This window comes from Spermophilus citellus, assembly GCF_964194105.1.
Source record: "Spermophilus citellus genome assembly, chromosome: 16".
Taxonomy (NCBI): Eukaryota; Metazoa; Chordata; class Mammalia; order Rodentia; family Sciuridae; genus Spermophilus; species Spermophilus citellus.
In genome coordinates this window covers 83,790,995-83,807,075 of record NC_138196.1, presented here as the reverse complement: position 1 = coordinate 83,807,075, position 16,081 = coordinate 83,790,995, and positions in this window count along the sequence as shown.

Below are 16,081 nucleotides of genomic sequence, written 5' to 3'. Positions count from 1 at the left end.
ACAAAGCTGGGAAAGGCGTGGCGTGCAGTGGACGGTGAAGTGGGATTACTTGCACTAAAATCTTGGACTATATCCTGATCAGTTCTCTTCCTTCTTTGGGTAGAAATAAATGTTCTGAGTTTGACCTAATAATACCTGGAATTCATATATAAATGTATTAAATACCTGAAGGCACTGTGAATAGGAAGTATAAGTGCAATGCTTTAATGAAGATATGTTGGTAGCTTTTTTTTTTAATAAATATAGAATTGGAGAATATTTCCCCCTTAAACTTTTGAAAAAAAGTTTTAAATTTTCTGGATTCTTCCTACTGACAAATGAATTATCTCTTGAGAAATACCCACATGCTGGGTTAGGGTCTGTGTCTGGGCTGCTGGCCTTGCCGTTGGCTTTATGCACGGCCTTCTGTTGGTCTCCACAGGAGTGTGTGTTATCATAGTTTTATCAGCAGTGTGTTAGGTAGCAGCTAGCAATGAGCCGTGAAATCTAGGCAAGATCACAAGTGTTTTTTCAATTATTCTAGGGTGTTCTTTAAACTACCTCAAAGAAGACGAGAAAGCAAAGGGTGGTCGTTAATTTGTAGAAAATAAATGGAAGCAAAGGACCTAAAGGGAAAATGCGTCAAAAGAGAAGGATTAATGGGACTAACTCTTGACAGGGTCCACTGAGGCTGGTGTGAAGCTGGGACTTATGGCTACAGGTGTCTCCATCTGTCTGGGAAGGAGGAGTCCTTTAGTAGCACTGAGATAACTAAGATAAGAGCTTCTGCCTGGCTACTGACCCCAGTGCCCACATTAACACAGGACTGACTTGTAGATGAAGCCTAAACAGGAGGGCCACCATGACAGTGCCAGAGGGGACGAACCAAGGTCGAAAACTCCACTGACGGACATGAAGGAGCAACTGAACACCTGATTGAAAAGAGCACAGAAGGTGGCCCCAGCTGCCCTGGTAAACATCAAACAGTAATAAACCTGGGGACAGCGTTGTCTCCTTTTGTTCTCTGTATGGAGATGGCCCACTCTCTCTCTTGAGAGTGCTCCCTGCCTAAGCCTCACTGTGCTTTACTTTACTTTCTCCTCACTTTCACTTGCAATAAAGTTCTCCTGCCTGGGTTTTGGTGTCTGACTTCAAGTCTTCTTTCGTTGGAACACAAGAACCAAGGTTTGGAGTTTCAGCTCCTGGCTTTCCTGGGACAAGTGCACAGAGAGTTCACTTTTTAGAAATAAACCAAAACATTCCTTAAGCATTATGAAACCCTTTGTTACTTCTTTATTTCATTATTTAGCTGCCACAGGAAGTTGTGGAGTACACTGCTCTATTCCCTGTCTTTCCAGCATAACTCTGTGGGTGGGGTGTCCTTTCTCCTCTCCTGCATGCCTGTGTCTCTGAGGTTGGGATGCAGAGTAATAATTTCATCCATGAAGCAGTGCATTATCATCTCTTGGGGGCGTGTCTTCTACATACTATTTTGCCTTCAGCCCTCAATACTACACTGAGCTCAGGATAGAGGGGATGCTCTAAACATAATACCAGCAGCCAGCAGTGAGGCTCAGCACTGTATCCAAGTTGCTTACAGAAGATACATGTACACATATATGTTGTGTTTTGTTATGTCACTTAGCAGTCTGCTTATTTTCTGTTGCTGTTGAAATCACATTTTTTTTTTACCCTTGAAAATGACTTCAATGACAAGGATCTTCATGCTGATAGTGCCTCCTAGGTGGGATTCCTACCCAGAATCTCAGAGGCTGGTCTTTCTGGGGACTTGGGCAAGGTGGAAAGTCAGGTCCCCGACAAGCATCACACATCATGAGTTTGTAGACACTAAGTCCATCCTCAGCTTCCAGAGTTGTGTCCAAGCCGTGGTCCGTGCCTTCCTTTGGTCCTGCTCAGAGAAGACCCACCCTCTGAAGGGATGGAAAGAGCTTTCCTAAGAGCAGCCAGTTCTCATCTCCATTTTTCATACACTGAAGAGGGCAGCTGCCAGGTTTTCTGGTTGGTACAGTTTGTGCCAACTTGAAACAACCGAAAACAGATGAAACAGAAACAGAAGTGAGAGGTCTTCTTGTGGTTCTTTCAGTCAAAATGCAATACCAGCCAAAGCAAAGAGTCAGATGCTCCTCATAGTGCTAGACAATCTACCACTCACCCGAGCTGACCCTCCTGTCCAGGGGATAACCCCAGGGGATTACAGGACTCTACCGCTGGCAGGTGAACAGTGCTGTGAGGCCATGCCTGGTCAGTAGGCTGTGGTAGACACATGGGGTCAGGACATTTACATTAGGACTGGACCCCTCCACAACTCTTCCCCTTCTGTGGGAAGCTTCAGGTCCTGGTGTTGAAATCGTAAAGACCTAACTGGTTTCAATCAAAGCAGAGCTGGAAGCCGAGGTAGGCTTCCTCGACACCTGCTGGAGCGTAGAATGAGCACAAGGTCGGTTCTGATTTGTGAGCCCTCAGGTTTCAGGGTTATGTTTCCTGTAAGCAGCCGATGTTGACACATGTGGATGGGAGTTTTAAGTCCATTCATCTCTTGGAAGAGATAAAAATGAATTAATAATAAATAACATCATGTAACACAATGCATTATAAGAAGGAAAAGGAACCCACGGTGAGCTTTGGAGGGCTTTGGAGGTACCACCTGAAGCAGGTGCAGAGAGCCAGAGTTAGGGGAGAAGACCCTGGATACAGAGGAGCCACTGTGCCTTCTCCCCTTGGGCTCTACAGGCCCAGGTGTGTTCCCTAAGAACGTCACCTCTCGCCCCTTCACTCCTGAGTCCCTAGGGGTCATCAGAACTGACTTCTCTCAGTGTGACCACAGTAGCTCCAGACTCTCTCAGGCTTCCCTGCGGCCTCGCGGGCAGCACTAACATCTTTGCAGGAAGGTCAAGGACAAGGGAGGCTAGCAGTACTGCCCATTAATGGGTGTGTCACAGAAGGGGCTTCGGCAGACCACGGTGGCTTTTAAATACTCTTAAAAAACGACCCATCCCAACAGTGATAATTGCAGATACCAGTGTCTGTATTCGTGGATGTGAAGAGTCATGCATTTGGTTATTTAAAACCTCAGCCATGCTTCTCATAAGTCCATTAGACCCAGCCCGATGAACACCGCTACCAAGGGACATATGGGTTGTCGGCATACATTCCCCTACTGGAATTATCTTCTACACACTTGGTTTTAATCTCAAGTACTGCATGTATTAACTTAGTAATTTGAGTATTCCCCAATTCAGGACAGTATTCTAAAGCTGATGGATTTATATCAAGAGACCTGTTAGAAATGAAAATAGAAAATTGGGCAAAGTCTAAAAATAGCAAATATATTGTGGCTTACTTAATAAATGTCAGTTTTAATCAAGCAGAGATGGTTACAGAAAAAAAATCTATTTAAAAATGGGTACTCATGACTGGCAAGACATGGAAAACGTAAAATTGTACCAAGACTAAAAATAGTTATAAATGTATTTATTGGAGAATGTCAGTTCTTATCTAGTTGAGCTGTTCATGTGAGGAAAATTATACTTTACAGAGTAGATTATGCTTCAAAAATAACTTTGTGTCCTTTGAATCTTTACTGAATGAAATAAAGCAAAATACAGTATTTCCTCTTTAGTGTAATTACCCATTACTAATTACATTATCCGATTAGGTCTTTTGAGAAATTAAAATTTGATCAAATCATACCAAACTATGCAGTAATATAAAGTAGCAAACAAAACCCAACCAAGTCTTATGTTTTCCGGCTGCCATTCAAGAGTAAAATTAATGATAAAAGAGACCATGATAATAATTGTTAACAAAATAATTGTAGAATGATGGAGTGTTTGTGATTTGAAGACTGCATGCTTGAGGCCCTACCTCCTGTTCCTCGAAGCTGGTTCTGAAACTGCAAGATAACAAAAAAGTGCTATTTCCTCCAAGTTGTAGTCAAAACAGAAGACCCTCCTGCGTGTCAGTGAAAGGGACGGAGCTTTGCCCTGGGTGGTGGCTGGTGTCAGTTCTGTGACTATTCCCCAGAGAGATGGTGGCCCCAAGAGAATCCTGCCACTGGGACTGGGTACTACAGGTCTTGTAGGGAGTGACTAGAAAGCAGAACGTAGGGGCATTATCACTTGATTCCTGGGATAATTTCCGAATCTTAACAATTTACAAGTGGCTAATGTGGTCAGAAAGGACAGTAGCTGGTGGACAGAGAAGTTTCAAAACTGTCACCCTATTACTGTAAAGAGCTGCCTGGCTGCTTGTTCCTGGCAACATAAACCTCGAAGGACCAGGCTGAACTCTTGGAAGAGAAATCCCAGTCAGGTAAGTGTTGTTCATGCTGGAAGTGGCCTGTGAACTTCCCATGGGACTAGATGTTAAGGCAGCGCGTGGGAGGCTTGGAGCTGAAGCTGGATGGCGGGAGCAGGATTCCAGGCTGGACAGTGCCCAGGGTGGCCCAGACTGGACACCTGCTCAGGGCTGCTGTGCAGTGGGCAGTCAACCCTAGGAAACCCAGGCTGGAGGGCTGCATGCTGTGGCTAGGTGGAACGGCTCCACCAGCACGTGGACCTGAGAAACCTCGGCTGCCTGGCTCCCTTGTAGCAAGCAGGGGAGTAGATGGACGAATGACAGGTGTCCAGCGCTCACGTGGCTTTAGGCCCACAGACTGCTACAGTGTGGTCTGCAATCTCTTGCTCTCGGGAAACACCTCCCAGCCTTATGATCCGGACCACTGACCACCGGTTCAGGGGGCAGACACAGTTCTGTCTGGTTTCCTTTCCTGTGCGGGGAACTTGTCCTGCAGCTCTTCACCAACACCGCCCTGCCCAAAATGAGCGCAGGATTCCAACTTGCAAAACACACCATGTAACCAGTTAATTTAAGGGAGATATGACCGAAAAAAGAAACCATAGCCAGAAATCCATAAAACCTCAGGTGTTGCTATTATGGAAGTCAGAATGTAAACACAAAATCACTTTGTTTTCCTTAATTCTAAAAGTTTTAATGAGCCATTTCCATAAAAATAACCTTGGTCAAATGTTGACAGCATCTTGTTCTTTTCTCGAATTTCATTTTCCCATTTTATCTGGTCTAATATTTTATTCATTGAAATAAAAAAAAATCAGAATGTGTTAACAGAGGATTTGATACAGCTAAAGAGAAAGGGAGTTTACTAGGGATGTTTATCCAGAATTTATTCTGGGTGAAGCACACAGAAAGTAAGGTGGAAAGTTGTAAAATCAGTTATTGCTGAATGCAGAGGAAAGAATGAGAAAATCTAAAACATGACAAAATAGAATAAAGCGGTAGACTAAAACTGAGATATTTGGGGTTGATGGAAAACATAAATTATCAGGTTGGAAAACTGCAGCACAACATCAGCTGCATAAATTTAAAGAAAAATAGAGAGAAAGGGAGGAAGGGAGAGAGAGAGAGAGAGAGAGAGAGAGAGAGAGAGAGAGAGCAAGCCGTGACGTTATAACAAATAGTAGAATGACCAAACTCAGAGCTTCCAACAAGTAATGGGGAAAATAAACAGATTGTACATTAAAAAATAGAGGGCTGGGGATGTGGCTCAAGTGGTAGCATGCTCGCCTGGCATGTGCGGGGCACTGGGTTCGATCCCCAGCACCACATAAAAAATAAAATAAAATAAAGATGTTGTGTCCACTGAAAAAACTAAATAATAAATATTTTAAAAATTCAAAAAAATAGAGAGGCAGGAGGCTAATGAACGAATGCAGACTACAAGAAATACCATCGTCCACATCAGAACTTTATCACCTGTCAGAGGAGGTGTCACACCTATGAACCCAGTGACTTTGGAGGTTGAGGCAGGAGGACTCTGAGTTCAAGACCAGCATGGGCAAGTTAGTGTGACCCCGTGTCTCAAAATAAAAAATAAAAATAAAACAGGCTTGGGATGTAGCTTAGTGGTGGAGTACTCCTGGGTTCAGCCCCCTGCAACAAAAGGAAAAGGCAGAACAAATATTATTTAGATAAAAAAGAGAGATTACATCAACATATTTTTCTTTTTTTTAAGAGAGAGAGAGAATTTTAATATTTATTTTTTTAGTTTTCGGCGGACACAACATCTTTGTTTGTTTGTGGTGCTGAGGATCGAACCCGGTCCGCACGCATGCCAGGCGAGCGCGCTACCACTTGAGCCACATCCCCGGCCCAACATATTTTTCTTAGACTAAACTCTTAAATTTCAAACATGTGGGAGAAACAAAGAAATACTTAGGAGAGGAAGAAATAAGTCAATAAAGGGATGAAAAATAAGAGAAAGAGATTATCAGAAATAAATATACTGTAAAAGTCATTTATCAGAATAATACATTCTAAGTTCATTTCATTGTTTCAGACTTAGAAGTAATGAGTAAATTTGAATTAGTCATTTGCAAATTATATTAAAATTGAAAATAATATAACTTCATTTAGAACATAGGATTTAAAAATATCAGCAATAAGTTAAATTTCCAACAGAATTATAGGCGAGTTATACCATTTTTTACCAGAGCCAACCAAAATTTTAAGCTTATGATTTGATACACTATGCAGTAAATTATACCACTCACTTGGCAATCATTCAGTGTCTGAAACACCTGAGAGTAGGCCTTCACGTTAGGCAGAAGTGACTTGAGGTCTGAGTGTGTGTGGCATTTCTTATAAGCTCTTCATGCCTCCACTGATTCACCTCTGCTTGATCCCATGTCTTACCCATTGCTCATGATGCTGCATTGACCAGGAAGGTGCAGCTGTCCCTTGAAGATCCTGATCCTCTAGACTTTGGACACACACTATGCCTTGAGGAGGGATGTGTAGATCTTATGGTGGCTCTCTTTTCTTTGAGAACCTCCATATGGTTTTACAAAATCCAATGCTAATTTACATTCCCTCCAATGTCCTCCTATGTCCTCCTTCTTTCACATTCTCACCAATACTAATTATCTGTCATCAGTTTCATAATAGCCATCCTCACCTGTGCTCAAGATCATTTCATCTGTAAGCAATAGCACTTTTTAAAATTCTTCCTTTCTGTTTGATGGCTGTTTATTTCTTTTTCCTATCTAATTGCTTTGGCAAGTATTTTACAACCTTATTTTGCTATTGTTTCTGGAGGAAAATATTTCAGCTTTTCCCTATTGGGTATATTAGTTGTGGGCTTGTCACCCATGGCCCTCATGGGGTTGAGAAATATTCCTTCTATTGCTAAATTGTTCAGCATTTTAATTATGAAAGGATATTCCATTTTGTCAAATGCTTTTCTGAATCTTTTAAAATGATCATGTTTGCTTTTCATTCTGCTAATGTGAAGTTTCACATTTATTGATTTTATGTATCACATTTATTGATTTTATGTATTAGGCATCCTTGCATTTTAGAGATACATCACACTTGGTGATAATGTAAAGTTCTTTAAGTGTGATGCTGAATTTGATTTTCTAGTATTTTATAGAGAAGTCTTTCATCCTTTCTATCAATGATAGTAGCCTATTTTTTTTTCTTGTAGTGCCATTGTATGGCCTTAGTATCAGAGTATTATGGGGTTTATAAAATGAGATTAGAAATATTACATCTTCTTCAATCATATGGAAGATGTGAGAAAAAATTGATGATAATTTTTTAAATGTGTGGTAGAATTAACCAATAAAATCATTAGATCCTGGAATGTTTTTTGTGAGGAAGATTGTTACTGATTTAATTTCTGTCTGTGTCTGTTTCTCTATCTCTGTCTCTGTCTCTCTCTCACTGATAATTTTTGATAATGGTCTGTTCAGATTTCTATTTCTTCATAATTCAAACTTGGTAGACTTTATGTTTACAGGAACTTAGCTATTTTTCTAGGTTATTCATCTCTTTGGCAGATATTTGCTTATATTATTCTCTTAGAATATAAAGAAATATTCAGTTATAATGTCTCCTCTTTATAGTCGTATTTATTTGAATATTACTTGTGGTTGTTGTCATTTTTAGTCCACAGAAGGATTCGTCAAATTTGTTTAGCTTTTAAAAACCAGCTCTTAATTTTGTCTATATTGTCTTTTGTTGCTCTAGACGGTTTCATTTATTTCTACTCTGATATTTGTTATTCCCTTCCCTTTGCTATGTTTGACTTTAGTTTGCATTTCCTTTTATAATTCTTTAAGATCTGAAAATAAGATGTTTGTTTTAAATTTTTCTTATACTGTAAGTGCTTACCACTATAATTTTTCCTTTGAGAACTTCTTTCATACATCTCATAAATTTTGATGTTATTTCCAGTTTTATTTGTCTTAATATTTAAAGATTAGCAATTTGATTTCTTCTTTAACCTACTGGTTGTTTTGGAGAGCATTGCTTAATTTCTACATATTTGTGTATTTCCCAAGATTTCTCTTATAATGGATTTCTACTTTCATGTCATTGTGCACAGAAAAGATTGTTGATATGAATGATTTCAATCTTTTAAATATTTTAGGCGTTGGTCTGTCCTACTGTATCCTGGAGAATGTTCCACGTGTGCTTGGAAATCTAGTGCAAATGAAGTCTTTTGCTGCTGAACAGCATGTTGTGGTTGTGTCTCTGCTATGGTTTGGAAGAGCAACCCCCAAAGGCCCGTGGGTTAAAGGCTCAGTCCCCAAGTGATGAACTTGGGAGGTGGTGGGACCTTTGGAACATGGCAGCTTACGGGAAGTCCTTAGGTCACCAGGCATGTGCCATCTGAGGGGATGACGGGGTCTGACTCTACTCACTCTCGGCTTCCTCATGCATGTGGTGAGCCTTTAACTCTGTTAAACACTCCTGGGGCTGGGGATGTGGCTCAAGCGGTAGCGCGCTCGCCTCGCATGCGTGCGGCCTGGGTTCGATCCTCAGCACCACATACCAACAATGATGTTGTGTCCGCCGAGAACTAAAAAATAAATATTAAAAATTCTCTCTCTGTCTCTCTCTCTCTCTCCTCTCTCACTCTCTCTTTAAAAAAAAAAAAAAAAAAAAAACACTCCTGTTGTGATTTGCTGCCCTCAACAAAGGCCAAAATAGATTGAAGCCTTTCAATGTTGAAATGGAAACCCCACAACCATGAACCAAAATAAGCTTTGTTTGTTCTTAATTGACTTACATATTTCGTTACAGTGATGCAGTGCTAACTAAGGCAGTTTGTTATGTCCGTTTGGTTTGGTCTATACTTTTGAGAAATCCAGCGTTTCCATGTTGGTCTTCTGTCTGGATGATCTATGCATTTATCAAAGTGGGGTTTTGATGAGTTCTATTATTCTACTATTGTACTTTTCTCTTTTCAGTTAATATCTGCTTTATATATTTGGGTGCTCTAATGACAAGTGCATGAATATTTACAAGTGTTACTTATTCTTGATGAATTCACCCCTTCTTTGTCTTAGGTGACAGCTTTTGATTTAATTTTTATTTTCTCTAGTATAAGCATAGAGAGCTGTATTCTTTTTCATCTATTCAGTATCATTTTCACAGGATATTGTTAGGGTCTGTAAACAAGTCAAGATGGCGCCTGGAAAAATGCCAGAGGGAGTGGTTTGAGAAGTAACGCCAGCGAGCCATTAAGTGTGGAGATTCCTTATTGGTTGACTGCTGTATCTACTTTATGTTAATTAAGATAAGCTGTGTGTAATGTATATATACCCCTCCTGTCCTACAATAAACGGCTCCCACTCCTGCTATATCAATGTACACAAGTTGCTTGTCACCCCCTGGTTATTTTGCTGCAGCCGGACTGCGGCAAATGGTGGCCCCAACCGGGAGCCCCAGGACACTCAGGGGTAAGTGACTAAACAAAGCTGCCCGTCCTTAGATAGGACAGGAGCAAATCTGCTCGTCCCTAGGCAGATAGGGCGAGAGGAAAAATGGCCATTTTGAGAAAATGGAAAAGATTGATACAGTATGTTTGTGTCTTGTTTTGTCTTAAAATGTTGTATTGTCTTTATGATGAAAATACGGAAAGGGTGAGAAGTAAATTACTAAGGGAAGGAGGCAAACCAGTGGAACCAAGAATAGTTAGGGCATGCGTTGATGGAAGCCCAGGAACTCTAGTCAGAAAGAAAAAGAAAGTTCAGAAGAAGAAGGATTATCAGGAAAAAGTTGCAGCAAAAGGCTGTTACTGAATACTTTTCTTTACCGGAGGGTGCATAAAACTGCGCGGCGGCCGCTTGCGGGAGCCGGTCATGGTGCAGCAAGGGCTTTCCAAGCAGCGGCAGCCGGCTCTTCTCTGCCCCCCACCCAGGGAGCAGGACACCACTGCGAGAGCCCAAATCCAGACCTTACCTGGAGGCACAGTCTCGCAGGCTCTTGCTCCCTGTGCCTGGTGGCAGTTTGAGTCCGGAACACTCCCCGGACTCTCCCCAGGGCCATCTGGGGCTGCCTGGGACACTGCAGGCAGAAGACGCTAGAGTCCCTGAAGTTCGATCATTTCCAAGGCCAGTAACTACAATGGTTCTCCCACACCTGGAGGCTAATGGGTAATGAGCACCACTAAGGCCTATTTCAAATGTAAAAAACCTTGAGATAATGTGCTAAATTGTTCAGAAGGTTGTTTTCTTAGCCTCTGCTGGAATACTACAGGATTTTCTTTAGCATCATTGCTGGAGTTCCTGCCTTCTTCACAGTGTGGTGAGGACGAGGGTGGAAGAATTTCCAGTGTTGCTGAGAACCAAACGAGACTTCGGATCAAGTTAGCTGCCTGCAGAACTTACCTGGACTGTGATTTACCTGGACTGTGAGTTAATCTATTGAGACACTGCTTTACCTGGACTGAGACAACAAACTGTAATCTACAACAAATTGTAACTCGGTGTCTTTGCTAATGGTGTCATTGCTGGTATAATTTTTCCAAGGGCTTCTTGCATGGAGCCATCAATTGCCTTGGTATTTTGGCATTTTGTATCCTCCCCTTCTGCTTGTAGCAGATTGTTTGTGGTGTTTGTGTAAAAACCACTATGGTTGTTATTTAAATTAAACAAAAGGGGGAAATGTTAGGCTCTGTAAACAAGTCAGGATGGCGCCTGGCATTTTGCCAGAGGAAGTGGTTTGTGAAGTAATGCCAGCGAGCCATTAAGTGTGGAGATTCCTTATTGGTTGACTGCTGTATCTAGTTTATGCTAATTAAGATAAGCTGTGTGTAATGTATATATACCCCTCCTTTCTTACAATAAACGGCTCCCACTCCTGCTGTATCAATGTACACAAGTTGCTTGTCACCCCTTGGTTATTTTGCTGCAGCCAGACTGCGGCAGGATATTTCTTTCATCTCTTTATTTCCAGCCTATGTGTGTTCTTAAAACTAGAGTGAGATTCTTGTGGATCTTGATTTTATACACTCCATTATTTAAAATTTGATAGGACAATTTAATTCAGTTTCACTTAAATTAATCATTGATAGTAGGAACAGACAATTTCTATTTTTTAAACTTTCTTTTTCCTGTTTTTCCGAACCTTTCTACCACTCTTCCTATATATGCTATTTTCCTTGAAGAGGAGTTAATTCTTCTAAACTCATTGTCTAAGGGTAGTATTATCTTGATACAACAACAACAATAATAAAAAACTAACAAAGATATAACTAAAGGGAAAAAAACACAGGCTCATATCCTTGATGAACATAGATAAAAAAAAATCCTCAACAAAATATTAGCAAACTAAATTCAACAGGACCTTAAAAATAGTGTTCACCATGGCCCTGAACTCAAGGGTGTTTCCACACATGTCAATCAATTGTTTGGATCAACACACCAACAGAGTGGACAAAACCATCCACATCATAGGTGCTTAAAGCTTATTTGATAAAATTCAACATTCTGACATGATAAAAACTCTGAACAAGTTGGGTAACAGTATTGTACCTCAACATAATAGAGGGCATACATACTAAGCCAACATCTAATGTCACACTGAGTGGGGAACCTTAAAGCTTTCTCTGAAAGAACTGGAATAAGACAAGGATGTCCATTTTCATCACACTTTTGTTCAAAACAGTACTGGAGGTCCTATCCAGAGCAGTCAATCAAGAGAAAGAAATTAAAATACCTCAAATAAAAAAGAGGAAGTTAGATTGCTACTGTTTGCAGATGATATGATTTTATATGTTGGAAACTTCAAAGACTCCACCAAAAATGCTGTTGTAATAAATGAATTCTTCGAAGTTTCAGAATGCATAATCAGCATAAAAACATCAATAGCCAATGTGTAATCATCCAAAACAACAGCCAAGAATGCAATTTCAATTACAATAGCAAGAAAAATAAAATAAAATTACGAGGGATAAATTAAAGAGGTGAAAGATCTGTACAATGAATACTATAAAATATTAATGAAATAAATTGAAGAGAATTCATAAAAAGGAAAAACATCCAATAATCATGGATTAAAAGAGCTTGTATTGTTAAAATGTTTATAACAGCCATGTGATCTAAACATTGAGTACAATTGCTGTTAATAAAGGGATATTCTTCACAAATCTAAAAAATCCAGTGCTAAAGTTTGTATGAAATTCTAAAAATTCCCAAAGAAACAAGACCATCTTGAGCCAAGAGGAACACATGAGACAATGGTATTACCTGTCTTCAAAATACACCTCAAAGCTCTTGTAATCAAACCAGTGTGGTGTCGGCATAAAAATAAACCACAGACAAATGGAAAAAGACCAAGAACTTAAGAGTAAACACAAGCATTTACAGCCAAAAGATCTTCAACTTAGGTTCTAAGTTACATAGGGGAGAAAGTACAATAAATTAAAAAAAAATGGTTCTGTCAAAATTGGAATGATACTAGACCTTATCTCTTGCCTGTAAAACATTTAGCTAAAAAGAGATCAAAGACTTAAATATAAGCCCCGAAACAATTAATCTGCTAGAAGAAAATAGGGGATTTTGGAATAGGCAAGGAATTTTTGACAAGACTGTATAAGCCCCAGAAACAAAAGCAACAATGCTTTTATTAAACTTTTCCTGTAATTAATTGATTTACTCACTACCATCTCAGTACTGGAGTAATCTGAATTTGACCACGTTTTTACTCTTACAGTGAGTTATAATAAATGTTACAATATTTATATGAATATTCTTTCAGTACTACTGGAAGCTTTTTGTGTAAGGCAGCTCTGGTGCTGCTAAACTGCCTCAGCACCGGTCTAGGGGACTCTTTGCTGCTTCTTCGTTCCCAAGGACGGACTGGCTGGTATAGTCATTCTGTTACACAATTTTGTTTGTTTTTTATTTGAGCACTTTGAATACATGATCGCATGTTTTCCTGATCTCCAGATTTTTCTGATGAAAAATATACTTTTAGCTAGATGAAGATTTTCTGGATGCTCTGAGTCCCTTTCTCTTGATGCTTCCACTATTGAGAATTTGATCACACTGTGTTTTGATGAATACCCTTTTAGGCTGAATATATGTGGAATTCTTTCAATTCTGTGAACTTGGATCTTCAGATCGTTCTCCAGACTTAGGAAGTTTTCTATCTTTGTTTAAGTAACATTTCTGCTCCTGCCTTTTCTCTGCTCCTTCTGGAAGTAACATAATTTATATATGAGTTAAACTGATGGTGTCCCATACATTCCTACGCACCTCCCTCCTCCTTCTCTGCTTCCTCCACTCCTCCTCTCTTCCTCTGCCTCTGCATCACTACATTCTTATTATCCCATTATTATTATTGATCATGATGATGCCACCTGGATAATCTCAAGGGATAATTTTTTTCTTCTGCTGGATCAATACTTCTGTTGAAGAGCTTCACTGAATTTTTCAATGTATTCAATGTGCTCTTCAAGTCCAGAATTTCTTGGTCATGATTTTTGTAGTTTCTGTCACTTTGTTGAGCTTCTGTTTTTGTCCACATTTTGTTTTCCTGATTTAATTTAGTTGTCACCTTCAGTTCTTTTGTAATTCATAGATCTTCTTTAAAATGAAATAGTTGTGGTTTTCTGAAGGAGTTCATGTATCTCCATTTGCTTGGGTTGTTTCCAGTGTTTCATTTTCTTCCATGGTGATTATTCATGATCCTACTGACCTTGTACTGAAAGTGGGTATCTTCCAGTTTTCAGACTGGATTTGGTAGGGAACGCTCTTTCTTGTCAACCTGTTCAGAGATTCCCAATGAGCTCATGGAGGGAGTCCATGGAGAAGCCTGCTCATGGAGTCAGATGCCGGGTTGTCAGTTGCTGGCCTGGAGACTGGGTTCACGTGGGCAGTGTAGTGTTGGATCTACATGGATGGGTAAGTGTGTGGGCCCACTGAGGCAGGCCTAGATACTGAATCAAGTGTGATCATGTGACTCTGTGGAGAGAAGCCTAAGTCCTGGGCCAGCGGGGACTGACCTGAGACCTGGGGCCCTGGGACTGACCTGGTGTTCAGGAAGCCCTGAAACCTGAATACTCAGGGCCCTGCCCACACTCCAGGTCTTCAGGGTCTTGCTTGGTTTCTGGAGCTGGAGCTGAAATCTACAACAAAGACATAAAAACACACATATAGAAGCTTGTTGATGATGGAATGATTATGTGTGCCTGTGTTTTTTTTCTATGTACTTGAGAGTCTTGGTCAATATTGCATGTGAAATTATTTTACAATTGGTTTTAATTGGCTTCACTGAGATAAAGAATGTTGCTGACTTTGATTTTCCATTATGACCTCTTCTGCTAAGTACTCAGTCATTCTCCATAATTCATAGTGCATTATCTTTTATCCATGATGGGTATGTCCCTAATGGTGTTCTTTTATTTCTTTTGTCCTCCGTCTCTATTACGATTCTTCTTTCTCTCTCTCACTGTAGACTGCTCTGTTCTTGGGGGGTGTATTTGCACTTTATTCCCCACCCTGCCGGGGAGAGTGACTTCCCCCTCCTGCTCATCTGTGACTTTCCATGGGCACTCTGGCAGTGTTTTCTTAGGACCTCTGTGGGAAGGTCTTTGGGATTAGAGAAAGAACTGAGTCACTGCACAGGTGCATCTAGACTCTCCACAGTGTGCTGCCAGAAGTCATAAGCAAGGTTTTGCCTTTCCCCCATCATTGACCACACTTGCATCATGTACCTTTCTGGGTTCTGCCAGGTGGTGGAGTGTAGTACACCACTTGTGTTATTACGTTGTGCTTTCGTCTGATAGCAAATGCTTTTGAGTTTCATTATGCTTTTGGTTTTTTGGATTTCAATTTCTATGAGCTGGAGATGTAATGCAGAGATAGAGCAATTCTCTAGCATACATAATGCCCTAGGTTTGATCCCTAGCATTGCACATATGCACACACACATACACACACACACACACATTCATGCAAAGTGCATTAACTTCTATGAGCTTTTTCTGCCTTTTCTTTTTGTTGCACTATTATCCTATTCATTTGCAGATAAGTTCACATGTATGACTTTGTATGTGTATGAATACCTTTCCAGTTTTAGGTAATGAAAATGTTATCCATCAGTTAACCTCCAATATTGCATGATACATAATTGCATACTGCAGGTGCATACTACATTTTATTAATAGAATAATAAGTGAATAAATGACATCAATTACTGAAGAAAACTGAAGGGATGAGCAGGAGCTCTGGGCTGTTTTCTATTTGGCTTTCAATTTGTAATACATATTCATCTACAGACACGTCTATTCATAAGTCTGAGTCTGTTCATAATTGGATCATTCTCTCTCCCAGGTACATAAAATTGAGAATTATCTAACACGTTTCAAAAATGTAATTAAAGGCTTTCTTTCTTGGTTTCAGAAATAATGACCAATTTGTCACAGAAAGTTTTATAACATGTCATAATATTCATGTCCAGCAGTGTGACATTGGGTAACTTCCTGAATTTCAGTTCTCTCATCTGCAAAATGAAGATAATATTCACAATGAAGGATTTGGAACTATTTAAATCACAAAATAATCTATAAATGGCCTATCACTGTGTTTCGCACAAAATATGTATTTTAAAATGCTGCATCTATTTTCATGTTCAATGTCAGCAACAGGCAAGGTCCTCACTCCTTAGCTCAGTGAGTACCTGAATTTAAACATGAAGTTAGAGAAGGGCTTGCCTTAACATTTTGATTTCCCAAATGGGAGTTGAACTCTGCTAGTGGATTTTCCTA